The 27,183-nt window shown below is 37.1% G+C and overlaps 1 protein-coding gene across 3 annotated transcripts in view; it reads left to right on the top strand.

The window, feature by feature from the left end:
* The window catches only part of Pls1 (plastin 1), a 103,082-nt gene that overhangs the window by 30,449 nt on the left and 45,450 nt on the right, over positions 1-27,183 (top strand). The gene's annotated exons all lie outside the window — the stretch shown is intronic.

Here is a 27,183-nt window from a genome sequence, read left to right on the forward strand (position 1 = left end):
CAGCAAATATCAATTTTGTTTTAAACAAAAATATATATAGGAATGGAAGAGCCCCATGGGAATTCTTACTGGTTGTTTTTTAATTCTATGCTTGAAAACAATTTAAATTTTCTTATTTTATAAATATTTTGAATTTTCTGTATTACCTTTAAACCCAGAAAAATGATTATACAGGATCCATATTTAAAGGGTACACATAGGACAGATAATTGTCCTATGGAGTACCTGAAGTATCTGAAGATAGATAATTGTCTGTGAAGTCAAGTTCTTGGGTAAACCAGGCATGGCCAATTCATGTTTTAGGCAAGAGGTTAGCAGAATTTCCTACAATAGCAGCAGGATCACAAACTTCCGTAAGTGCTTTTCTTGAAATAATAGAAAAACCATTTCTTTGGAGACAGGATCTCACTTTGTAGTGCAGGATGTCCTTGACCTTGTGGCAATCCTTCTGCTTCAGCCTCCCAAGGGCTGGGATAACAGGTGTGTGCCACCACAGCTGGCGGATAATACAATTTTTGCTGCAAGAAATATGAATGGTCACCTCATCTGATTTCCTATTTAAGAATCCCCAAAGACAAGCTCCTTTGTGCCCCTCAAATATACTTTGAGCCTTTGTTAGAGAAGGCCCAGCACAGAGAATCTTAGCATTCCCAGAGGTAGCCTGGGTTGGCTCTGAATCACTTGGACAGAAGATGACATATGATCAAAATTTTTGAATGTTTAATATTTTAAAAAAGCTGGGTGTGGCAGCGCATGCCTGTAATCCCAGTACTTGGGAGGCTGAGGCAGGAGGATCACTGTGAGTTCGAGACTAGCCTGGGCTACATGGTGAGTTCCTGGTCAGTCTCAACTACACACTGAGACCCTGTCTCAAAAAACAAAAAAAACACAAAAAACAAAAACAAAACAAGATTTAAAAAAAATCTTGCGGTAGAAGACACCTTGCCATTAATTCCTTTAAAAATCCCTTACTCTCAGTGCATGTATTCCATCATTCTTGCCACTTTCTGAAGCCATTCTAGAAATCCTCTTTCTTGAGTGTGTGTAGTTGCATTGCCATGGCTCCCTAATGCTGGCATTGATTTAACATTGTTTACCTTTCACTGTCATTTTGATTTTGAGAAAGGGCCATTAGTCCCTTAGTGCCAAATTGGGTGAATAAGGTGGATGAGAACACACTGTAATGTTTTTGTTTTGTTTTATTTTGTTTTGTGAGACAGGGTCTCACTATGCAGTTGAGACTGACCTGGAACTCACTATGTAGCCCAGGCTGGTCTCGAACTCACAGCGATCCTCCTGCCTCAGCCTCCCGAGTGCTGGGATTACAGGCGTGTGCTACCACACCTGGCCACACTGTAATGTTTTTGATAGAAATTGCTATAAACATTGGATCAATGACAGGTACTCATAAAATACAGTGAGTATGTAATTTTAAAATTTTATTACAGCAAAAGACACATTGCCATTAATCATTAGAATACTCAAAATACCCTCCCTTGCTTCAGACACACATGTCTCATTGTTCTTGGCAATGTGTATTTTACTCTAAGTTTTAAAAAATTTAAACATTCATTATTATCTGTAGATATATGTGCTTAATTTGTCTCCCATTTGTTTTGTTTTATTTTGCCTTGCGATCCAATTTCTATCAGCTTGCGGTCATGTAGAACAAAAATAAGCCTTCTTCAAAATGGTGTCCCTTAAATATTTGCGTGTACCTATTTTTAACATTCATTGAGATATAACATTGGCGTAATAGACTGTACGCATTGTAAAGTGGGCAGTTACTATGCTTTGACAGTTGTATACATCCATAAAGCCCTCACCACGTCAAGATGTATATTTTCTTTATCCTTAAAAGTTACCTCGTGAGCCTTTGCACGTTATTCCTCTTTTCACCTGTATTCCAGACAACCATTGATCGACTATGCATCACTACATATCAGTTTGCATTTTCTTCAGTCTCATGTACATGGAATTATACAGTATGGAGTTTTTGTTTTAAACTGGTCTGTAAGACCATAACCCTTAACTTTTTCTTTCCCTTTATGAAGCAGTTTTTTTATAACATCCATTATTTTTGTTTTTTTTTTTTCCTGGTACTGGGAATCAAACTCAGGACCTTGCATTTGTGAGGCAGGCATGGTGCCACCGAGCTAAATCCCTGGCCCTAACATCCATTCTTTACTTATATGGGGCATCATAAAAGATGTTTCAGACTTCCTCTTCACACACTCAGTGAAAGGGGATATGGAGTTTATAAATGATCCTGTTCTTGCTTCACTTAAAAAGTAGTATAATCCTTGAGGTACTTCTAGCTGTAACAGCATAAAATTCTATATGATGTTTCCAGTTATTATCCAAAGGTAATTTTTCAATATTTGTTTGAAATTAATCCAGTACCAATACAAATTCAATAGGGTGTAGGATTTTTCTCATTTTAAACATGGTTTTCTGATTCTTGCTTGAGGTAACAATATATGCTTAATTGCTGCTGAATGGTTTTTCTTTTTTGTTTGTTTGTTTTTTTGTTTTTTGGTACTGGAGATTGAACTCGGTCCTTGTGCTTGCGAGGCAGGCCACCGAACTGCTGAGCTAAATCCCTGGCCCTTGAATGGTTTTTCACATTGTGAAAACAACATCATCATTTTAAAATTTAAGTGGCAAATAAATAGTTATAAATATATGAAAATTCACGGAGTAGTCCCATTTCATAGTAAGGAAATCTGCTTGAATAGAATCTTAGAGATAAAGTATCACAACATATTTTAGGTAGCCCAGGTATGATCTCATAGAAATGGTGAGGTCATCACATTTTTGCCTCCTGACTTTTTTACAGCTCCAAACCACACCCATGTTTCAGGCTAGCTTTTCTACTTAAACCCAGTTCTTTGAGATTAAAATCTGTAGTAGTAGGTAGAACACTAAAGTGAGGAGTCAGATGCTTGATTTCTTTGGTCAAACACTAACTTTTTCAAAGTAGTGTCTGAAGATAGGCACACTTCAGAGAGACTTGACTTAAAATCTTTTGAACTTATTTTCCTGGACCTCCAAATCTCAGGGGCTAAGACCAGTGGAAGCAGGTATGCCAGTCTCCCTTATATAAATAGCAGTCCTGTAGTCTCAGATTTGAGTGCTGATTTTTCATATGATTTTAAATTGAGATAAACCGCCTCAAAAATTTTTTTTTTGGTTTTTCTCTTGCTTTGGGATACTGGGTCGCTTTGCATAATCATTGCAAATACAGTATTAACCTTGGTGTGATGGTCACATAACTTTTCTTTCTGTCTTGAAATGTTTTTCTTTGTAATAACATTACTTGTTTGGTAAGAAACAACTGTTTTGGTTTGTTCAGGCTTGGAGTAAAAAGACTCATAATCTTTGTTGGGCTTTAATTTTCTTTTTGAAACGGCTGAAAATTATTTGGGAAGTGCTGAAGCAACTGAATATATTCTTTCTGTGCCATCCAGAAAGAATACCATGAGTTTTTGACGCCTGATGCATTTGGTCTGAAGAAACCGCTTTTCCAGTCTATAGTTTAATCGTGAATAAGCAAAACTCTTTTTCTTTTCTAAAGACATGCCACAAATATGTAAAGCAAATGGCAGTAGAGAATATCTGCAATGCTGGGGATGTGATGAGGTTATATTCAAGTATGTACAAGCAAATATCTAAATTGAGGTAAATTTTGTCATTATTTTTGCTCTTCTACATTTTTGAAGAGCCAGAATGTAGCTGGAGATAGTGTCCTTGCTTAAAAGCTTTTTTAAAAAAACTATTTCATTGAATTTGGGGAGGCACCTAAAGCTTTCAGGAAGACAGTTTTCTTATAAATAGTATGCACACAGCATGTTGCCTTTCACTTTGAGCATTTTTAATAGTTTCTGAAATTGGCTGAAAGAACAATGTATATCTTCAGCCTACACAGCCTGGAAGCTGAGACAGCCTTTCTTCAGTTTTTGTCTTAGTAAAGCAGAACATTTCCAGTTCCTTGCCCATGTAAAGTTGAGAAGGTCTTGAATGATGCATGTCGAGGAAACTTGGATATTGATACTACTGGCAATTTGAATAGGTCTTTGTGCCAAAGAATTAAAGACGCTTGAGTTTTCTTAAAACGGGCCAGCTTTTAAAAAGTTAAGTATGTTTCCTTTGTGCAGTAGAAACTTAGGATTTACCTGTTCAGCTTTGTGAAGCAGTCAGCCATTTACATTTACCTGTATGTGTCAGAGAATACAGTTACTCTGTGGCTCTTGGGGAAATGAACACATTATGGTCATTTAACACTGGAAAATGAACGCTACAGAAACATTTCACAACAACCACTACACTCTTATGGTTTTCTTAGGAACCAGAATTGCCTTTTCTGTATTGTGTCCGGAGTCCAACAAAGGCTGTGTCCTTAGGCCAGTCTTCTCATAATGAATCAGCCAGTCACTCAATTGTGTTCTTGTGGAGGAGGGAGGTAACATTCCTTTATGATCCCCAGTTTAGATCAGCTTACCACCCAAAGCATGATATTTGATTACCCTTATTATGTTACTTTGCATAGCCACAAATGTTTTTAATGGGGTGGCCTTATCTAGCTCTTTAAAAAAGTCCACATCCATGCTGCCTTACAGTGCTGTAAAAGGTTTTGTTGCTAAGGATCCTGGTAACAGGAGCCTGTGGACAGGGGGCAAAGTATGTGCTGCTCACGCAATCATCTTAAACTCTTCAATGCTCCACTGAGTGCTCGCCTGTTTTTTTCTTTCAAATACTGATTTTAATCTCTAAAGCTCAGTGTTTCTGGATCTGACTTCCTCTAAGAATTACAAAGGTTTACCGCTACTTTTGACCACATTATTCTATTAGAATTGAGGTTTCTGTCTTTCCTTCCAAATGTTTTCAACACAGTTTGAGTCTTGTAGAACACAAGAGGTACTGTCATAAACCATTGATGGAAGAATTTTTAACTCCCTTACCTAATCCAACAGAGGTAGAAGTCTGAGTTGTTTCTTTCTGTAAAACTGGCTCATGGCCCCCGGGCTTTTGTGTGTGTGTGGTACTGGGGATCGAACTCAGGACCTTGTGCTTGCGAGGCAGGTGCGGTGCCACTGAACTAAATCCCCGGCCCTCCCAGGCTTTTTAAATTACCCAGCTTATTAGTAAAAATGTGTTGTGCATATGCCACTTGTGAGGTATAGCTTGAGTATTGCAAATGTGAAAATCCAAAATCTGAATCTGAAATGTTTCAAATTCTAAAATGTGTGTGTGTGTGTGTTTGGTGTGCTGGGGATAGAACCCAGGGCTTGTGCAACCATTGAGCTATACTTCTAGCCCTGCAAAATTCTCAAAACTACATTTTTTTTGGTATTGGGCCCAAAACTTTTTGAGACAGGTGGTGGAACCACTGAGCCAAATCCCCAGCCCCCAAAACTTTTTGAGACCCAGCATGATCCCACAAGTAGGAAATTTCACACCTGATCTCATGTGACAAATCATAATTAACCACAGGTACACTATCCAGGAGTAGTGGCACACAACGGTAATCCCAGCACTCAGGGAAGCTGAGGCAGGAGGATTGCAAATTCAAGCCCAGGCAATTTAGCAATTTAGTCTCACACTCTCTCAAAATAAAAAAGTGTTTGGAATGAGCCTCCAGTGCAAAGGCCCTGGGTTCAATCCCCAGTACCACAAAAAACATAAAACACAAACAAACAAACCCCACAGGTGAACTAAAAATATTTGTAAAATATTACCATTAGGCTAGTATATAAAACATGTATATGAAACACAAATGAACTTCATGTTTACATGTGAGTCCCAGCCCCAATATATCTCATATATATGCACATTACCAAAATCCAAAAGATCTGAAGTCTGAACATTTCTGGTCCCAAATGTTACCAATAAATTATATATATATAAAATTTTTGTGTGTGTGGTACCAGAGATTGAACTCAGGACCTTGCGCTTAAGAGGTAGGCATGGTGCCTCTAAATCCCTGGACCTGTGTATATTTTTAAGTTATTACTATATTCATATTTTGAATGTGTATACTGTATTGGAGCATATTAAAAATAAAATTAAAGGCCGGGGATTTACAGTGGCACCATGCCGCTCAAAGTCGTGAGTTCGATCCCCAGTACCAAAAAAATAAAAATAAAAAATAAATTAAAAGAACATGATTTTTAAATGTACTGTTAATTAGAAGGAATTTATAATACCCTTAACTAATATCTCATGGTATAGTGTACACACCAGCTACTATTTATTAATGATGGTGAATGTAAAGCTGTATTTCATATCATCTTAATAATTTTTAATTTTTTGCCTCATTTGTGGTCACATTTGCTCCCCTTTATTTTCTTTATTTTTTTGGTACTGGGGATTGCGCTTTCAAGGCAGCTGGCAGAACCACTAAGCTAAATCCCCGGCCCACATTTTTTTTTGGAGGGGGGTACCAGGTATCAAACTCAGGCCCTTGTGCTTTCCAGGCAGGTGGTGGAACCACTGAGCCAAATCCTTGGCCCCTTTGTTTTCTAATGAAGCTAATAAAGACTCATGCTAGGATGAGAAGTATCAGTTTTGCTATTTTCTTATGCTGATATGATTTATTTTTTTCTTCAATCTCTAATTTTTTGTGGGCATTTTTAAAAGTTATTTGCCCATTTAGTGAAGACAGGTTTGATATCATGTGAGTTATACAGTCCAGGTATACACAAATTATAGGATGCCACAAATGCTGAAAGTAAAAAGAGGAATGATGGTCCACTGTCCACCCTTTTCTTGGGGTATGTCCACACCTCTCCAGGGGTGACCCTTCAGCTCTTTTGTCGTGGAATCATCTGTCCTAAAGATCAAGTTACAATGCTATTGAAATGCATATTCAATATTTATAAAGCTAGTTGTTCCCTTTTTTAGTTATAGAAGTAAAAAGAAGCTGTTGTAATATTTACTTCCCGTACTGTTAGAGACCATTGTTTTTGGTGACTCCTGTCTTCTGAGGAGACAGGGTATAACTTCAGCTTTCTCATCTATAAAAAGAGGGGTAAAGTGGGGTTGGGGGAAGAGTTGCAATGTTTTGTTTTGTTTTTTTTGGTACAGGAGATTTGAATCCAGGGCTTTCACACTGAACTACATTCCTTTAAAATGTTATTTAAGACTGGGTCTTACTAAGTCATATTTTCAATTCTCCTGCCTCAGCCTCCCAGAGTACTGGGATTATAGATGTGTACCACCACATTTGGCTCAGAGTTGGTATTTTCCCCCCTGTTAAGTTTTCTACTTAGTTTTTTGGAATAATACATGCCTGTTAACTCATAAGTAATGCTCACTGCATGGAAATTATCTATATAATACTTATGTTCAGAAATAGAAGTGACTTATTGGGATTTACTTTTTAAGTCAAGATTTTGGAAATGTACACAAACCAGAACTATAGAAGCTTCCTTTCTCTTTACGGCCATCCTGCTTAAACTTCACCCTCTCAGGAAAATCTCTGTCAGAAGGCACATTTGAAGTATCTGCTCTCTCTTTTTCATTCTGTGGGATTGTTTGTACATTAGTGATTATGGTTGTTCATGTTTGGTTTTTATGGGGCACAGCTGTTTATACTAAATTTTATACCTGCAAGTCTCTCTGATTAATTGATTTTCATTGAAACATGTTGAAGAATGCTGTTGAGAACATTAAGAACTCCAAGAAATTATTTTAAAATGTTTTCTTCTAAGGAAACTGTTTTGGAAACCTTGAATCTGGATTCTTAACCTAGAGCCCTGGGCCTCTGGAAGGTTGGGTCTCTGCGTGGGTATATCCCCATACACTCCCTGAAATTATCATAAAATTCAGGTCTGTGTGCAGTTTTCTGGGTGGAAGTCCTTTTGTTAAAAGTACTAAAAATCAAAGGACCATTAAGAACCAATGCTGTAGGGGAAATATAGGCATTTCAAGTATAACTTTCTACTCACCTAAATTTATGTACTTTCTAATCTGATTTTTATTACTTTGGTGTTTTTAGCTCTTGATGATATTTCATGATCTTATTATGAAAATCAGTAGTAGTATTATCAGTACTTAATATAATATCCTGAATCTCCCATGCTTTATTCCTACTAATTTATGTATTTAGGACAGTATCTTGCTTATAAGTGATAATGATCTTTCCAAACTCATTACACAACTTTTGTTGAATATAAGGAATAGTATTTTAGGGCCGGGGATTCAGCTCAGAGGTGCCGCCACCTGCCTTGCAAGTGGAAGATCCTGAGTTCGATCCCTGGTACCAAAAAAAAAAAAAACAAACAAAAGTATTTTAGTTCTTAGAAAAAAGGGATAATTTGGGGATAAATTAGAACAGAGAAAATAAAAGGATGATGTCTAGAATTGTTTGTAAACTTTTATAATGAGTTATCTAATTTCAACATCTACAAAAGAGGTGCAGAGCTCTCTTAAATATCATGCAGAAAGATGATTCCCTAGTTCCCTAGAGAACCTGTTTCATGACTTAATAGTTCTTGGCCATTCAAGTATGGTTTATTGAAAGGAATGTGGGCTGGAACTTAGGCACCCTGAAAAAAGTATTGTTTTTGACACTTAACAGCAGTTGTAAGCTATATATATAGGTTGATTTCTCTGAGTCTCTCCTTCTAGAAGAGGAGAAAGTGAGTAGAAGTAGGAGAAAGTGAGTCAAGCAGCAGACTGCAAATATGTGTATGTGTCTCCAGACATTGCTGGTTATTCTTTTCCATAGCCCTAGACTAAATCCTGCTTTGGCTCTGCCCAACAAAACTTAAACAACAATATCCAAAAGGATCAAAGTCTTCCCAACTAATTTAACTGTATCAAGAATAGTAATGACAGGATCAGGGATTTAGTGTAGTGGTGCCATGCCTGCCTCACAAGCACAAGGTTTGGTTGTAAACATTTTTTGTTTGTCTGGAGACAGAGAATCACTAAGTTGTCCAGGCTGGCCTCAAACTTAGTGGTCCTCTTACCTCAGCCTCCTAAGTAACTAGAACTACAAGCACAGGTGTGTAGTGGCACACTACACTCAACTTTCTTTGTTATTTTAATTTCCGTTTGGTTTAATGGCCATTTTTTGTTTTAATTTTCACATCTCTTTTTTATTTTATTAAAAAATAAAATAAAATTTCATAAAATAATAACAACAGTTAATAACTATGTATCATTACTTTCAAAGTAGTTATTCAGAGATAAAAAATATTCTTACAAAGAACAAATAGTACGGGCTGGGGATTTAGCCCAGTGGTTCTGCTGCCTCCCTTGTAAGCACAAGGTCCTGAGTTCGATTCCCAGTACCCCCCCAAAAAAGAACAAATAGTACAAAACTTTCTTTTCAATGAACTAAGAGAAACTAGTAATATAAAAAAAAATGAATTAGCATATATATTAAATTATCTTTGAAATAGTAGAATAGCTTGTCCAAATAATTGCATAAATGGCCATCTTAAAAAAAAAATGTTTCTTTGAGCTGGGTGTGGTGGGGCATGCCTGTAATCACAACTACTAGGGAGGATGAGGCAGTAGGATCACAAGTTTCAGGCTAGCTTGGGTAATTTATCAAGACCATGTCTCAGAGTTTTAAAAAAGGGGTAGCCAGGTGAGGTGTCACTTTCCTATAATCTCAGCACCCTAGAGGGCTGAAGCAGGAGGGTCACTGTGAGTTCAAGGCCAGCATGGAATACATAGCAAGACTCTTGTCTCAAAAAACCCAAAACAGAACAAAAACTGGCTATAGCTCAGCACCAGAGTGTTTGCCTAGCACATGAGAGGCCCTGGGTTCGAGCCCCAGTACTGGGGGTGGGGTGAAAGAAATATATATATTTTGTTTTTGTTTGGTACCAGGGATCGAACTCAGGACCTTGTGATTGATAAGCAGGTGGCAGAACCACGGAGCTAAATCCCTGGCTATATATATATATTTTTTTGAAACATACTTTATTTTTATTTTTTTAATATATTGAAACATACTTTAAATAGGACTGATATCTTCAGTTTACAATTTTCTTAAAGAGTAACATGGAACTTGTATGACTAATGATTAGTCTTTTGTTATTTGCTACTTAACTAAGGGAGTTGGGGCTTTAGATGAAAGTTGTATTTGGGGAAGGGAATGATGCAAATTGTAGACACTAATGAAAGAGCCAGTGGAATTGCTAAATATAGGAAAAGCAGTTAGGCTGGAGATAGAGGGAAACAAACCTAAGAGGAGGGGAAACTGAAGTCCTGGAGAATATGCCCCAGTGGGTGTTGCTGGGGAGAGAGTTTTGGAACAACCAAGGAAAACGTAGATCTCTTTCAGAGGAGTTTTGGGGGAAAGATGGAGTGATGAAAGGAAATTCTGCAGTTTTTTCCAGTGGTGTAGAGTGTACATTTTCTACTTGTCCACAAAATCTTAAGTAAAACATTTCTCACTCATTGCAAGGTTGACTGTTTTGGAACTGTTGGAAAGTATAAAATACTCGATAAATATAAAATATGGTTGTTAATTTTTCTAATTAAAAAGCATGTTAGAGCATAGATTTGTTAATTAGTCATGGTCTTTAAAATTGTATTAATTTTAATAATTGCTAATTCTTTGTTATTGTAGCATCCTTCATATTTGTTTGATGATATATATTTGTCATCATTAATTTTTTTATCCATAATCTTTAGAATTTAAGATTTTAGGAAGGATTTCTATGGATTCTTGAAAAAGCCTTTATTTATATTTATATAATTCCTTCCTTTGCCTTTTAATGAGTAGGATCATATTTGGATTCTTCAGATTACAAAATTGAGTATCTTACAGTTTCAACTCCTGAAAGTACTTTTAGAATATTATCTGGGTAAATAGCAAACAACTTCAAGTTTAAGCCAACAGGTATTTTGGAAGTTAAAGTTCAAACCCTGACATGGAAGTGAACTGGGTAGAACTTTTCTGCTTCTCTGAGCTTGATTTGGACCAGAATGTCACTTGTATTGCTATGAATCATTTACAATAGAATTTAGGGTTAGAACTAGGAGTGGGGTGTTCTAAACCAGGAAGAAATGCCTAGGTTATTCCAGAAAACTTGGACATGAATTACTGCTTCTTTTTCTCTGACAGCTCTTTAGTGTTGGTAATGAAACATTCATTCTGACATATTTGGCATTATAGGCAATTACAGTCTGGGCAATGATCTCTGCACTGTACAATTTCCTGTGACTTAATAATATGCAGTATAGAAAACAGGAACAAAGTACTTTTCCAGGGACAAAAAAGATATACAATAATTTATGTCATTTTCATAAAGCTTATGTAAATTTTTCCATTAATTTCCTCAGTTTCTAGAAAGACAGATCATACTGTATCCATTCTTGATCTTAATAGTTCTGAACTGAAAAGTTAGGTTGTAGAGCATTTTCTAACAGGAAAAGGCCATAGGGAACATGAAATTAAAGATACTATGGCCAGAAACTTCACAGTAAGCAGCAGAACTGGGCTCTGAGCCCAGGGAGTCTGCCACATCCAGACCCTTAATTATATATTACCTTCCTACTAGTGGTCACTATAGATCCCATTCCATATGTGTCTTTATATGTTTCTTTAAAGTGAAAACTGTAATAACACCAACCTCATAGAGTTACTGTGAGCACTAAATGAGACAATACGTGCAGTACTTCAGACATGGCTTGGTTGATGGTGAGCACTCAAGAATGTTTATGTTACAAGTAACGAAAGTCCCACTTGCCATGTTTGGACTGTCATTGCATATGAGTCCTGTGCTTTGTGGTTTTGGCATGGGGGAAATTTTGTGAACTATGATAATCTGTAGGTGATCTCAGTTGGGTGCAATGAGTTTAAGTCAGGAGAAGACTTTTAGGACTGCATGTCTTCATTTGCTTACAAGTCAAATTTAAAACTACCTTTGCTTCATGCAAACAAAGACTAGACAGAAGGCAAATGAACCTAGGACAAAGAGATTCTCTAGAGCTGCAAGTCTTGTCTTTCTGGTATCCGCTTACTATAGGGACAAGATTCTACAAGGTGTTATGGATATAGAATCCCCTGACTATAGAGATGGGAATGTCTTCTTATTAAAAAACTTCTGCACAGCAAGAGAAATGACCAATAGTGTGAAGAGACAATCCACAATGTGGGAAAAAGCAGTTCTTCCTCAGACAAAGGTCTACAATGTAGAATATATAAGAACTTAAAAAAATCAGACATCACAAATTTAAAGACCCAATCCAAAATTGGGCATCTGAAATGAACAGACATTTCTCAGACGAAGAAGTAGAAATAGCAAACAAACATATGAAAAAACATTCACAACCATGAGTCATTTGAGAGATACAAATGAAAACAACACTGAGATTCCACTTCATCCCAGAAAGAATGGCTGCTATCATGAAATCAACCAATAACAAATGCTGGCGGGGTTGTGGGGAAAGAGGGACCCTGCTCCACTGCTGGAGGTAGTGCAGACTGTGCAACCACTGTGGAGATAAGTATGGAGATAGCTCAAAGAACTAGGCTTAGAGGCCCCATTTGACTGAGCTATCCCCCTGCTGGGTGTCTTCCCCAAAGAATCAGAAGAATCATACCAAAGTGATATATGTGCACCCATGTTCATAGCAGCACAATTCATGACAGCTAAAACTTGGAAGCAGCCCAATTGCCCATCAACAGGAGACTGGATAAAGAAAAAATTTTTTTTAATAAAATGGAGTACTACTCAGCCATAAAGAATGAGAAACTAGAGACATTTATAGCTAAATGGATGCGCATTGAGGTGATGTTCTTAAGTGACATAAATAAGACACATATGTGTAAATACCGAAGTTTCTCCAGTGTGAGAAACTGAAAGTGTAAATAAGGACTAACAGGTATAATAGATAACGTGAAATGGGAAGAAAAGGTGCAAAGGGGAAGGGGAAGTACAAGGGGTAGGAGAAAAGAAAGAGGGGTATGAAATTAATAAGAGAAAAAGAAAAAATGGAAGCAAAGTCTTTGTAGATAGGAAGGGGTGGAGGGATGGACGGGTTAAAGGGAGGGCAGGGGAAGGGGAAAAGAAGAACCAAGATGAATTATGTAAAGGTACAAATTTCCAATGATGAATGTCATTATATTGCATACCTTAAATGTACCAATAAAATTAAAAAAAGAGAGAGACTAAGATTAAAAGTTTCCAGGAGTGGTACTTTTTGAGCAGGATCATTCATCATCATTGCTATAAAGAGGTTAAAAGTGTTGTTCTTAACTAAGTATTTATATTCCATTGCATCACCTTATCACTTTATAAATTTCTTGAGGGTGATAGCATATATTTCTTCTCTACTTAGAAATTATAAGGTGATAAAGTTAAGACCTCTGTTTTGTCAGACTGTAAATACTCTCTAGGGAAACTACTAAGTTTCTCCCGCTTCTCCCTCAGGTAGGATTGCATTTCTCTTACTTTGCCTGTTCAGTTTTTAAGATTCAACTCAAAAGGTAATTCCTCTGTAAACTCTTTGTTGAACCTTCCAGACGTATAGTCCTTCCTTTCCTACATGTCTCATTCCAAAGGTGTAGTGGTTCTGGAGGCAGCATTCTAGTTCATTTTGAGGGCTGACTCTGGTACAGGCTGTGTGGAAGGCTAAGTTGAAAGGAGGAGACTGAGGCAACTCAAGCCTCAGCAGGAAAAAGCTGCAGTTGGTGAGTAATGTTTGTAGAGGGTAAGGAAGTCTTATGTTTCCATGACTGTTATCTTTGGTTTGTTGACCCCCATATTAAATTGTCACCATCAAATTGCCTCCCAACACTTACCACAACACCTAGCACCTTAGATATTTTCCACAAATATGTGCTGAAATGAAATGAGGGCACTGAAGAAAAAAATTCAGAGAGGAATTTGAGCTGTGCTTTGCAGGGAGGGGAAGATTTGGATGTGGGAGAAAAGTTTCTAGGGACAGGAAATAGAATGAAGGTAAATTGTAGGACAATAAGGAAGAGTAAAAGGAGAAGGCCTTTCTTAGAGAGTAATGGAAAACGGAAGTTAAAAGGAAAGAATTGGAGCCTAAAAGTAAATATTTATTAGCGAAAAGTGTTTAGGCCATAATCTCATGAAGGAAACTGAAGTATTGTTTAAGGTAATAGACAAGAGAAAATACAGTTTTGTGAAACAACACTTGGAATATTTTCGTTCTGTAGAATTTTAAATAGAGAATTAGGCAGTGTGCATAATTTGAAACAACAGTATAGTGATACCACTGTTGTTAACTGAAACTTTAAAACAATAAAAGCAACAAATATATTGGTAAAGAAGCCTAGCATTTCCTTTTCTTTCTGTCTTTCTTTTTTTGGTACTGGGGGTTGAACTCAGGACCCTGTACTTGCAAGGCAGGCGAGGCACCACTGAGCTAAAAAGAAGCCTAGCATTTCTAATGTTCCTACTTAGGGTTTATTCTAGATCAGTTTCTTTGAGAAGCCATAACTATGTTAGATATCTGACTGTGTATAAATTACCAAAATTATGTTTTATTTTTTGTATCTTTTTGTTCCCTTGTGCTTCGGAGCCACATCGTCACGACACACAGCAAATTACAGTGTGGATCCTACTGAGATCATACTAATTTAAAGGGGCTTGATTTGGTGTACTTGGTTTTGTTGGAATATTGCATAGACCTGAAGACAGCTTAGCCCTGCTTTTTTTTCTTAAACTTTAAGCGATTGTATAAATTACTTTTTTCTTTCTCCATGTAATGTACTCATAATTTCCTGACTTAAATGATGTATTGAATTTGAATGTTATGGCAGCTAGATTGTTCTGCCCTGCCTCACACCAAAAAGACCTGCCCATTTCTCATACTATATTACTACTCAGATTGTCATCTTTATCAAAAAGTGAATGAAAAGAAATGGGAAGAGTTTTTCTGGATGAAGGGAAGGGGGAGTGGGTAAAGGGCCAAAGAAGCCACAAGCCCAGAGGCCTGTAGGCTATGAATAACACTGCCGTTCAGCGTGGGAGCAATGGTCAACTGACTTTTCTGTGGTTCACCAGTGCGCAGAATTTCCAGAGTTAGGTATCATAGTGGTAAAATACAATTACAACAAAATAAGGCTTCTTGGGCCGGGGATTTAGCTCAGTGGTCCTGCCGCCTCCCTTGCAAACTCAAGAACCTGAGTTCGATCCCTGGTACCAAAAACAAAACAAAAAAACAAAATAAGGCTCTTTTCTAGATGTAAATTTATTTAGAAAAAATTCTTCCTGAATTCAGAATACCTCAATATTTTCTAACCTTTGAGAAAATGATCTCCCTTCCATTCTATGTAAATTATGTTTGACAGTTCTCTCTGTATATCAGTTTGGACTCTTTGTTGACAAGAACATAACACAATTTAATGGGCTTGAAAGATTAGGTTAAGTAACAATAAAAGTGGGAAAGCTTAAATGCAAAAGGGATTCAGGGCGCATGCAATTCTGCGAATGTGTTTTCTCTCTACCACTTACGTCTGCATCCTGCTGTGTTGGTTTTAGTTTCATTCTTAATCCTAGATTCTCAGTTTATGGGAGCATGATTGCTGTAGCTGCTCTGGCCTCTGTGTCCTCCCTGATACTGCTCCTGGGAGTGTTCAGGGACTCTTGCTTCAGAAAAGCTCCATAAAAGCCTTGTCATGTCTTATTGGCTCCAAATAGGCCTATTCTTAAACCAAAATCACTGTGGCCAGGGAGGATTATGAACTGCTTGTCTTAGAAGTGGAGCCTCATCCAGTGGCTTGGTTTAAGCCGTTATCAGAAGGGAAAAATAGTCACTGGAGGAAAAAAAAAAAACACATTGAGGAAATTTTATCAATGTTAATATTGTACTGTTATAATGATGGGCCGGGGATTTAGCTGAGTGGTTCCGCTGCCTGCCTTGCAAGCACAAGGACCCAAGTTCAATCCCCAGTACCAAACACAAAAACAAAAAAAAACCAAAACCAAAACAAAAGCAATGTTATAATGATAGGAATGCAGTAGTAGTCATGTTTTGAATTTTCCCAAGTCAGAAAATTACTAACCTGAGAGTCCTGAAGTAGAAATGATGGGGAGAGTAAATGTAAAATAAATACTGAATAAAAATAAAAAGAAAAGATCCTAGCACAATAGATAGGTCCATTTAACTGAGCTATGAAAGTCTCTAAGATAAATGGGCTTGTGACGTGCTGGCCCCTCATCTCATAGAGGAGCTGACATTTGGAAATACCCCTCTTCTGGCTCAGGATGTGACGTGTGATTTAAAACTGAGCTTGCTTTTTGACTTACTAAGAGACAGAATGTTTTCTTTTGGCCCCCAGAGTGAGCTAATATAATGGGAGAGTTTCTAAAAAACACACAGGATTTCTACCAAACCCTTTGGGAGTCCAAGTGGAGTGACTTACAAATCTAGGTGTTGTACAGTGTACCCTCGAGTTATCACTGGCCTGATACACAGACAACTTGTGTTATGACCAGAAGTTTAGTTTTAACTTATGAAAAAGTCTTGAGTTATGACCCAAATGCTGGCCACTTGTGCTTTCAGATAATTTAGCTTATTTAAAAAGATTTAACCCTTAAAGAGTTCTGGAAGGAACATTATAACATCCTTTCCTGTGTGGGGTTACCTGAGAAATCCTGGGCCAATGTCTAAGGACACCGAGATATGCCTGTATACAGGAGAGTCTTTGAAGGCTGCGTAGAGGAGCCTGAGCCTTCAGTTGATCAACTTGAGTTGCAACCAGCCCTGGCAAACGAATTTAGTTTGTAAGTCAAGTGTCCTCTGTAGATCCAAACTTACTAGACTTAAGAAGTTGTTTGGCACATATGTATGGTGCTTTGTAAAACTTAAAATTGTTAAAGTTTAAAAATAAAATGTCACAGGGCCAGGGATTTATTTAGCTCACTGGTTCTGCTGCCTGCTTTGCGAGTACAAGATCCCAAGTTTGATCCCCGGTACCAAAATAAATAAAATAAATAAAATTTCACTTAAAAGTGTGAGTCTGTGCTTCCTTATGTACATGTACCAATTCCTGACCATGAATGCAATCATTGTGTACTGCAAACATATAATAATAACAATATAAAAAATCAGCAACCTTGACTCTGATTCCCTTTGGCAACAGTTCACTGAAGTTCTGCAGTAGTTGCTCTTCTACGAGCTACTTCTTCATAGCCTCTGTGTAGCTTGAATGACACATTTGACTTTCCCTGCTTGGTCCTTGTAGGCTCAGAGACAGGGACTAGATTTCTAGGGTCTGGCAACACAGACATATGAGGGAAAGGAAGACTGGAGTCAAATCCTTCCTTCCTGCAGGATCAGGAACCAGGAGAAATATTTATGGCTAATAGAATGCAAGGTTTGTTGAACTTGGGGCTATGGCTGTTGCTGGACAGTATGTCCTGATATGAACTTATTTGTGCTCTGTAGCTTCTAATCTCCCCGGTTTACAAGTTAGAAAGAGTCATTTAATGTTGAATTTAGAAAGAATTTGAAGCTTCAGTAAGGTTCTAGGGGCAAAATCTTTTCTTTTATGCCCTCAAATGGTTTTCATCTGAATCTCCTGTGAATACTTATTGTGTTTTGATCGGTAAGTTCCACTTTGTATGGCTCTTATTGCTCAGCTAAGAAAATTACTAACCTTAGCCCCTTTGACAAAGAAGCAAAGATTTTCCCACCTGTAGACAGGCTGAAGTGGGGAACATTGAAAGCATGGCAAACCCATCATTGTACAGTTGATCTTTGATTTACAAACTCAGTTCGTTCACCAGGGATGGTTGTAACTCAAATTGGTCAACTGAAGGCTCAGGCTCCTCTACATAGCCTTCAAAGACTCCTGTATACAGGCAGACCTCAGTGTCCTTAGAGAGATATTGGCCCAGGATTTCTCAAGTAACCCCACACAGGAAAGGATGTTGTAATGTTCCTTCCAGAACTCTTTAAAGGTTAAATCTATATCTGAGACCATCCGAAAGCACAAGTGGCCAGCATTTGGGTCGTAACTCAAGACTTTTTTGTAACTTAAAATTAAATTTCCGGTTATAACCCAAGTTGTTCATATGTCAGGCCATTTGTAACTTCAGGGTCCACTATCCCTATTTGGGTAGAGCTGAGGGCACAGAGTGGAATGACTGAGGGATAGAAGTGAGGGCAAATTTACATACTGCCTTTCTTTGCCGAGGCTATCCCTTCAATACTTCTACACTTAAAATGTTTGAATTTCAGAGCTAAATAGCACTTATTTGATGTTAGCTGGGGATAACAGAAAGAAATCTAGGACAAGGACCTCATTAGAGAAGACTATTTTTGGGGTCTTTTTTTGTGCGTGTTTTTGTTGTCCTTGACATTTGGATTTAACCAGCAACTGCGACTCTGTACATTTATCTATTTGTTCAGTTGTACAAGTTATGACACATTCGAATCTCTGTGCTTAGATGATCACATCTCGTATAGGAAATAGTGAAGGTGTGGTACCAGCAGCTTTGATTTCAATTGGATATCTTTTCTTGGGAGTTATTCATCCCAAGTTCTATTATCTAACCTTTTAAAGGGTCTACTGTTCAGTCCATTTCTGCCTTCACAAAATACTTGCTGACTTACCACATATTTTTACATGAGTAGTCCGATTTGAGTTATGCCTCTGTCCAACTTGCAGTTTGTTTGAATAGGAGAAAGGGATAGTTTGTCTTACTGTGAATTCTCTACAGACTGATGTTCTAGGAGCTTCTGTTTCTGTATTCTTTGAGACTTTGGTCTCTCTTTTTTCTGTTATTGTTTTTTAAAAACTCATGTATGTGTGAGTGTGCATGCATTTCAGCCTCTTAGCCTTTCTTCTCACACTGCCATCTCATATGATACAGATGCTTTGACTATAGTTAGTCCAGAAACTTCCAGCTCATAGTGGTATGTGGCGTGTCCTGGAGTGACCACTATAATACATGGTATAAATATTAAATATAAAATATTTAAAGCCAGATTTGAATAGTAAATGCACTAGAGAATAATTCCATATTTTCATTAGAAAAGTATCACAAGATTATGTCTTCCACAAAAAACTCAGTTTTAATTAAATTTTTTAGGCATTTACAGTTGAACCTACTAAGCATTATATGAGTTTCTGGAAGATAGTAATTCCTGTTTATTTTTAAATCTCCAAGGTTAGCTCTCAAATAATATGTATTTATTGAATATGTGAATGAATGGATTTAAACTCCCTTACTCTAGGGAATGAATTTCAACTCCCTTACTAGGAGCTACATATTGCAGCTTTTAAGTAAAAGAATATCAGCATTAACCCTAACAGCCACCAAATGCCAGTCCCAAGTTAGTGCCCACATTTACAAAAGCATAGGAATGTGATGATTGTGGCTGGCTGTGGAGATGACCATGGTGTTCTCCACCTTTTCTCCCCTTGCCTTCTGTCTCTTGGACCCCTTGTGATTCGCAAGAGATTTACCCTCTTGTCTCTTCTATACATTCTTTATTGTGCTCTTTGTATTTTGCTGTACTCAAATGAGAGGCACTATAAGCTTGTGCATCTGATTGTTTTCACTCATTATATTTTTCAGGTGCATCCATTTTTCTACACATGGCTCAAATTTATCCCTCATTATGTTTATATTCAAGCGTCCGTAGACATTTTGGTTAACTAAAAAATGTGTTTTTAAAATAATGGGTTGATAGGAAATAGGAATTTTGACTTTTTGCCAACTAAATGATATAACTCTATTATTTAATGTAGTTGAATAGGGAAATTGTTGGAAATATTATAGCTAGATGAAAATATTTTCCAGATTTTTCAAGCTCTTCAATTTAATTTTATTTCTTAGCTGTTTCTTTTTTCTTAGCTATTTATTCCAGTGTTCTTGTGATCTTTAAACTTATAGAGTTGAAGATAGGAAGTAAGATAGGAAAAGGCAAAGGTTGAAGTGGGAGATAAGAGAATGCTTTGCACAAGAAGTAAGAGGATACAGGCCATCAGTAGAAGTGCCACTCATCCGAAATGTTGAAATGCTCTGGAACCTCTGATACTGGTCATTTCTATTGAGAAATTATATCAGAGGTTTTTCCATAAAAGTCAGGAAGGATATATTCAATTTTTTTACATTCTTTGAAGCAAGTGTATTTTGACCTATCCTGCCTAACTGCTGCCAGGTCTTCTCAGGAACCTGGAATCTGCCCCTCAGCTTCTCTTGTCTTGGTATCTTATGAAGAAAAAGAGGCTTAGGGAAAGCTCTTTTATCCCCTCAGTCATCAACCTGCAGTGGTATGTAGAAAGTAGCCTGTGGGTTCTTTATGTGTAGGTTCTGCTGCAATTGCCCTCCTGTGACAGGAGTCTTCTTGCTATACCCAGATTTCCCTCCTTTCTCACTGGGATAATCTGTACTTCTCTCTCAGTGACTTCTCAGAGGTATCCTCTTCCTGTCTGCCCCTGACCCATCCCTAGGACACCCAACATAATTAAACTCTTCAGTAGGTTTATTCTTTCTAAAGACTAAGAGAGCCATAAATTCCATGCTGATTTTGTTTTCTGTGCTACTGGAATACCTAAGAGCATGTACTGATTTAAATGAAGACAAATTAATAAGCACAATTAAATATTTCAGTGAATTATTCTACTACAGTAATACTATTTTAAGTGTTTGAGATTAAAGTACTTTAAAAACAACAACAAAAAGTTTCTATAAGCCTTGGGAAAATTTCCCGTTCAAAAATATATTCTTAGCTTGCAAACGCAAGGTCCTGAGTTCAATTCCCAGTACCCCCCCAATATATATACATCTATATATATATATAATACATATATATAGATGTATATATATATATATATGTGTATATATACTCTTAGTCATTGTCATATCTAGATGTCCCTCAAAGCCTCATGTGCTCATAGGTGGGGCTTTTGGGAGATGATTAGATCATGGAGGTGTGATTCTCATCTGTGGATCAGTCCACTGATAAACTTATAGCGCCATGTGATTTGGGAGGTGAAGCCTGGTTGGAGGAGCTGGGTCACTGGGGGTGTGGCCTGGAAGGGTCTATCTCTCTCCTGCCTCTCTGGATTTCTCTTTGTTTCCTGCCTGCCATCCCATGAGCAACTTCACCTTCACCACGACCCTCTGCCATGCCACCCTGCCGTGGAGCCAGCCAAATATGGATTGGAACCTCTACAAACTGAGCCAAAATAACCCTTTCTTTCTTTAAGTTGTGGGTGTTGGGTATTGTGTCTCAGCTATGAGAAAGTAAGACAGTCAGCTTTATTTTTATTTATCGTTTTTACTCTTTGAGAGTTTTTGTTGTACTGGGAATCAAACCCAGGGCCTTGCATGTGCAGGCAAGGTGCTGTACCACTAAGCCACATATCCAGGCCCTGAGTTTCTTTTACTAGTGATTTGTGGCTTTGTTTAAGACACATTCTTTTAAATATTTAAATTTTAAATAAAGTTCCTTTAAATATGTCTTTTGTAAAAAGTAATGCATTCAGTTTGTCCTCTTCCCAAGCCCTGCCCCTTGCCTTTCTCTGCATAGACAACACTGTTCTTAATTCATTGTGTCATTCTTAAGTCTTAAGTTTACTACATATGTATGGCATCATATACAATATTTATATCATTTTGTTTTTATAATTTGCAATAAATGGTATGCTGTATGTAACCTTTAGCAGTTTGCTTTTTCCACTTAGTGTAATTTTGAGAAACAATTATGATTCATTTATTTTACCAATGTGTTAATATTCTATTGGTCAAACAGAAAATCTGGTCAAAAGAATAAACAGGTGAAGAGTTTACTGTTCATTCATACTTTAGTGTACAAGGTCATAATCTGCTCCCTCCTTCTTTCTCTCTCTCTCCTCTCTCTTTCTTTTTTTACTGGGGATCAAACTCGAGGAGGCACGAGGAGCAACCACTGAGCTAAATCCCTGGCCCCATAATCTGTTCTTTAAAACTCTCTATGATACTTGCAGTGAGAGAGTAAGAATGTTTATTGACCACATGTTGAAATTAAGAATTTGGACATTAGAAACAACTTTGTATTTCCATGATAGGACCTGAAACACGGCGTCTTACAATCCTCAGTCCACCAGGTTTTGTTTGAACCTCTTACTTTGCTAGCCTTCCTTGGGAAGGTTAACTAATCTCAGTAGGCCTCAAATTTTCACTCTAAGCGATGACACTTTATCCATCAGTGTAGACAGATGGTGACTGCACGTATGTGAAGTTGGCACAGTTCTAGATCCACTGAAAACCCTCAGTAAATCTGTGTGTGTGTGTGTGTGTGTGCGTTCGCGTGTATGTATGTTTTGTTTTGTTTTGTTTTTGTTTTAGACAGAGTTTCACTGTATAGCTAGGCTGGCCTTGAACTCAACTATGTAACCCAGGCTGGCCAGGGAATGCACCAGGACCCTCCTGCCTCAGCCTCCCGTGTGTTGGGATTACAGGTGTGCATCATCATGCCCAGCTTTTGTCATTATATTTTATATTACTGGGGGAGGAAGTAAGGGAAGGAAGAGATTTTGGAAGATGTGAAGACAAAGGCTGGATAAGTTAAATCAGAACCAAGCTTGAAAACACAGAATCTGAGGTGTCCTGGGCTACAGCAACTCTGGGAGGAGGGAAAATAGAGTAGTTGAAAAGTCAAAAGGTGCCAGTGGACACTGGCTTTGGTCTCTTACAGTTGGCAGTTTTAGGGTTGGTAGAAAGACACAAAAATCTTGGTCCTATGGCAATTCAGGGCTGTTGCTAATGCCCTTTTCCCCGAAACTGTTCTAAGAAGGGCTTTAGCTCCTGCCAATTATAAAGCATTGTTTCGACAAACTTCAGTTAAACTTTAAAAGGCTCAAGAAATTAGAACTTTGAGTAAAGAGAAAAGATCACACTCAGTTTCATCTAAATTGAAAACTTCTTTTTTTGGAATGTGCTTCCTTACCTTCCCAATATATATTTGTGTCAGGGTACCTTTGAGGACAGGGGGAAGTAAAAAAGAATATGTAACTGGGGAAAGAATGTTCAATTTAAATAATCTGTGTTAAAGAAAAAAAGCGAGTGAAAAACAGAATTGGAATTATTGAAGAAATCTGGGAAACATGTCAAAATCCATAGGGAGAGTCACTGATTCCAGTGGGTTCTGAGCTGCATCTTTCAGGGCTGACTTTGTTAGTTCAAGTCTTCTCTTTCTCTCTTATCCCCTTCCTCCCTCTCTTTTTTGAGGGGGTCTGTTATTAAGACAGGGTCTTTTTTTTTCCTTTGATACAGGATTTCACTATGTAGTTCAGGCTGGTCTTGAATTCACTATGTAGTCTAGGTTGGCTGTGTGAACTCACAGCAATCCTCCTGCCTCAGCCTCCCAAGCACTGGGATTATAGGAATACACCAATATGCCTGGCAGCTCAGGTCTTTTGATTTGTGTTTTGAGCACGTATCCTTCAATGCTAAGTGTTTGGGTATTGACTAAATGACCAGCTCTTCAAAATTGCAAAATGATTACTATTAACTATTCTAGGGGGTTCTGTTGTGACAAGTTACATATGCTTGACAAATATGAGTTGAGGGCCAGGGATGTATCTTAGTGGTACGTTGTCTGCCTGGCCCAGTATTAGAAAACAAAAATAAATATGAGTTGATCTAACTAGAGGTTTCCCTCACACTTTACACAGGATAATTTCTTTTAAAATGCAAGTTATTTTACAAGAATAAGATATGTAATTTTATGATATAAATAAATATTTGCAAATTTATATGGCTCAATATCAGATTATATTTGGGAGGTCTGCATCCTGGCTGAGAGGCAGGAATGATATAGGTTGAGTTCTACCATAGCTTATCTGGAAAACTGAGAGTGATTTACTTTGAGATCTTGACAAAGTTACTCCATCCATGATCATGTCTTTTTTGATTGCCACACAGGGACAGGACCTACCTAATGGAAAGGTGAGAGTTAAATGAAATATAATATATGCATAGCAGTTAAGACATTGTATGACAGATTAATTACTTAAGAGTAGGACTAGTAAGAGAAATAAGGGTTACTAGTTATTGGGTCATCAAGCTGTTTTTCTAAATTTTGTGTACTACTTTAGGTTGATGGAATACATTCTCTTGTTCCATTTTTAAAATGTGCTATTTTATTGTAGCAGAAACATTTTTTCAATGAAAAACCCTATATCCAGCTTGAGTATTATGTAATTATTAGATTAGCCTTTTATACATAAAATTGAACTACTGTGCTTTCTTAGCCAATAGGATATTTAACAAGTTTATTATGTTATGTTACTTCGAAAATTATTACACAGATTCAATGTAATCCCAATCAAAATACCAACAGAATATCTCACAGAATTAGGAAAGCAATCCTAAAATTCATTTGGAACCAGAAGAGACCTAGAGTAGCAAAGGCAATTCTGGGCAACAAAGGCAAGGCCTAGGGCATCACAATCCCTGAGTTGAAATTATAGTGCAAACCTATGTGATTAAAAACAGCATGGTACTGGCAAAAGAACAGACCTAAGGATCAGTGGAACAGATCAGAAGAAGAAGAAACAACTCCAGTCTTATTCAGCCCTCTTATCTTGGACAAAGGAGCCAGACACCTCCACTAGAAGAAAGAGGCTCTCTAGTAAATGGTGATGGAAAAACTGGCTTTCCATGTGCCAAAGATTGAAACTAGATCCATACTTTCACCATGCACTAACCTAAATTCAAAATGGATCAAAGATCTAAATATTAAAACAGAAACACTAAATCAGCTGGAAGAGAGAATAGGTATAATGCTTGAGGACATAGGAGTAGGCCTTCATGAACAAAACCCAGACTGAATGGGAAATACTACAAAGAATCAACAACTGGGACCTCATCTTAGTAAAAAGGTTTTGCACAGCAAGAGAAACCACCAACTGAGTGAAGAGATGATCCAGTTTGGGAAAAATTTTTTACCAGATATTCATCAGACAAAGGACTACTCCCTAGACTATGTAAAGAACTTTAAAAAAAAAAAAATCAGACTTTCTAAATTTAAAGACCCAATCCAAAAATAGGAATCTGAAAGGAAAAGACACTTCTCTGATGACGAAGTAGGAACAGCAAATAAATATATGAAAAAATGTTCAACATCACTGGTCATATGAGAAATGCAAATTAAAACAACACTGAGATTCCATCTCACTCCAGCAAGAATGGCTACTATTAAGAGATCAACCAATAACAAATGCTGGTGGGGCTGTGGGGAAAAAGGAACCCATCTCCACTGTTGGTGGGAGTGTAGACTGTGCAACCACTGTAGAAATCAGTGTGGAGATTTCTTAAAAAACTAAAACTAGAGGTTCCATTTGACCCACCCATTCCCCTTCTTGGTATCTTCCCGAAAGAATTAAAAGCATCATCCCACAGCAAAATAGGCACAGTTTGTAAAAGCTAAATCCTGGAAACAGCCCAAATGCCCATCATATTAAGATAAGGTACCACTGATCCTCAGGTCTGTTCTTTGGCCAGCCAACTATGAAGTGAAACCTTTAGAAGTTATGAGCCAAATAAACCTTTTCTCCTTTAACTTTGGGTGTCGGGTATTTTGTCTCAACAACAAGAAAAGTAACTAAGACAATAAACATGTAAGTGATAACACTACCCTTTGTCCCTCTGCTAATCTTAATTTTCTGGGTCTTGCTTTGTTATTTTAAGAGTATACGTATATGTATACGTTGGGCATGTAGCTCATCAGTACAGCCCTTGCCTAGTGCATATGAGGGCCTGGGTTCAGTCTTCAGTATTGCAAAAAACAAAAACATAAAAGAGTATATCTTGAAAGTTATTCTGTATTTTCTGTCCACGTCAGTTAAATGCTAAAGGAGTTAAAGCAACATGTTTATGTTTATTAGATATAGAAACAGCTTTAAAAATTAGAAACTTAACAATATATGGGTAAATTGCTTCTTAAATGTTTACATGATAGTTTTGCTTGATTAAGGGTGAATACTTTTTTTTGGTAATTAACAAGTTTCATAAATTTAAATGGGCATAGCCAAAAATGCAAGGTCAACACAGGGACTGTTAATTTCCAGACTTTCTGGGCAGTGCAAGTGCTAAAATTGGACCACTATTTTTAAAACTTGAGGCAAGAGATAGAAACCATTTTGAATAGAGGGCAGGATATGCAGGATAACCACAACCACAAAGCCAGCCACAACAGAAGTAGCATTTTTCAGACCCTAAGGAATTAAGCTTAAAAATTCGAATACGATTGATCAACTTCTTTCAACACAGAATACCTATGCCTGTAAATAATTTTAACTGCAGTAAAACCTTCTAAAAGTAAGAGTTCAATACAATGAATATTTAGTACTAGATGTAAGGAACTCATCCAAGGAGTCTGACTTTCAGTTGTTTTCCTTTCTCCTTCACTGACTTCAGCTCTTCAGAGTTTTTTTTTAAGCAATGAATAATTAAGAAGTGGGCAATGGAATACTTTTAAAAATCCTTAATTGTACATTAAATTAGAATGACTCCCTAGAAAAATTATAAAAGACAGAAATCTATCTCTTTGAAAGAACATCAGAAATCTTAAAGAAGTTGGTATACAGATCATGACAAGTGAGTCTTATTCTTTGAGAGCGCTGTACAATTTAAAAGTCATCAGTGATAAATTTCAGTAAATTATTTTGAAAGCTGATGTGCTTCCCTGAAAAATGAGAGATGTTGAACCTCATATAAATATAATTTTATATACGCATATAAAAGTGTTTAAAAGGGTGACTTCTCATTTAGCTTCAATTCCTCTTATAAAGCACAAATGTTCACTTATTTTCTGAGGCACATATGAAATGTCTGATATAACTAAGTATGTCTAAGAGGAATGCAACATAATTTGTATTCTACTTTAACTTTATAGTGAACGGATAACCCCCTAATCATCTAAAAATAAGAGTTGTATTGTTACATAACAGAAGTATTAAAAATGTGAGTAATTCCACTTTTAGATATTTGTCATAGAGAAATAAACAGATATAAACAAAGATTTATCTACAAGGATGTTCATTGAACTATTATTTATAATAAATATCGGGAGCATTGTAAACACACTAAAACAAGTGATTTGCCAAATAAGTTATGACCATGTAATTTGTGGCCATTAAGTATTATTTTGAAGAACAACATAAAAACGTATTGATAATGTGTTGGTACAAAAAAAGGTTGTAAGATAGTATGCTCACATTTTCCACCTGCCCCCAACAAA

Source organism: Fukomys damarensis, unplaced genomic scaffold (genome assembly GCF_012274545.1).
Source record: "Fukomys damarensis isolate Sample0158 unplaced genomic scaffold, DMR_v1.0_HiC HiC_scaffold_37, whole genome shotgun sequence".
Lineage (NCBI taxonomy): Eukaryota > Metazoa > Chordata > Mammalia > Rodentia > Bathyergidae > Fukomys > Fukomys damarensis.